Consider the following 1832-nt stretch of genomic DNA (forward strand, 5'->3'; position numbering starts at 1 on the left):
AAGAATAGAAACCTTAATGGTCTTCACCTCTCGATGCAATTGTTTACTGTGACACCAATAAAATATGATGTACAATGGTCTTACTTTAGCTGAGCATTACTTAAAATGTGTCTACTATAGTTATGAATATATTTGCATTGGCACATAATTCAGAGGGTTTTAGCACAGAGTAGAATAACCCCTGAGTGCAAATAATTAACCACATTAGTGCAGCAGAGAATTGACTCAGGAAGGAAGCTGTTTCATAATTGCACGAAACAAAATGATAGCCTGTAAACTAAAGTGTCATTCCTTGCACCAGAAGCAGTTTGTTTAGCAAATCACCCTGGTTCCTGTTGACCTAACTCTCTTTAAAGGGCTCCTAGGAACAAAGGAGAAATGATTCTTCAGCTCTCTCTGCATTATAGTATGTGAAAAAGGTCCCCACCCAGATTACAAGTATCTCCTTATCTGGGAAGGTTTGGTGGCTCCCTACAAGTGCTGTGTACAATGTTCACCAAGGATATGAGCCAGCATTTCTAAGCTCCTGGTAGAGGCACATTTTTAACTCAATGAAAATTGAATGAAGAATGCTTCAGTCTTACCACTAGAAAATGAATCTGCTAACACTGGACATCAGCCACAGTGTGTAAGAGCAAGAATGATTCATCCTCAGAGGAGCCCACCTTCAACTGTGTCACTTTCTGAGGATGCCACCTGACCAGGAGGAGGCAAGGGTTGTCTTGACCAAACCAAGTTTAAAGGCAAAGAATCTTAAGAAAGGACAACAGGGAGCTTGAAGTTGCCGTTAACACCTGGACATCCAGTTGCTGCCTTCCTTACTATAGTGAGATGTATTATATTTCTATTTAAATGATCATAATTCTTTCTAAATGCGCTTCTATATGCATAAATTAGCATATGCAGGTTTTATGCAAATCCACACCCTTTTCATTCCTCTTTTTTTGATGATGCGTGTTTGGCCACCCTTTAGAGCAGTGAGGTGCAGAAAGGTAGCAGGCAGCCTTGAGTGGATGGATATTGGGGCTCACCAATAATTATTTCTCATGGTACAATAGTGTGCCCTGACAGAGTTTGGAAATTACCAGTATGAACAAACAACGATTTTTTAAAACACAACAAAGCATCACAGAAAATTCTCCTTCACTTCTGTTAAACATTTGGCATCGGGTTTTGAGAGGGACTCTGGGAACCATCTGCTGCACCCTGTGAGCACCTACCTGTTGTTTCTTTGCCTGCTTGCCAGCAGAATTGTCTCCACCTGCAGCTTTCAGAGGTGTGGCCCAGCAAGATCTTTAACTGTAGAAATCCAAGGCAGTGGCCTTGGGCACTGCCCATTCAGTGTCAGTAAGGACTTAAGCTTATAAGTAGGTTTGTCGGGGTGGCCACTATGAAGCAAGATGGCTGCTGTTGTGTGCTCATTACAATACCTGAGAGAACTCCTCCAACACCAGATGGGTGGCTACATCACTCTCTCCAGAGAAGGGTCTTCTCTATAATGGTGCCCCAGTGGTGTTACTTTCTCCTCTTGGAGACATGGACGGTCATATAATGATGGGGCTCTACTGTATATTTGTTTAGAATTTGATGTTCTGAATTGTTTTTATTATATTGTTTTATTCTGGATATGGAAGCCACTTCAAGGTCACCTGGTGATGAAAAGTGGCATACATATATACTAAATAAAATAAATAAAATCTTGGCCAATTGCTAACATATTAGGTGGTATCCAACAAGGTTACTGCATAAGCACAAGGACTTCTGACTGCACAACAGGACTTTCCCGCCCCCCCCACCCCCCCACCCCGCATGCCCCCTAAACCTGTTCTCAG

This window comes from Rhineura floridana, chromosome 8 (genome assembly GCF_030035675.1).
Source record: "Rhineura floridana isolate rRhiFlo1 chromosome 8, rRhiFlo1.hap2, whole genome shotgun sequence".
NCBI lineage: Eukaryota > Metazoa > Chordata > Lepidosauria > Squamata > Rhineuridae > Rhineura > Rhineura floridana.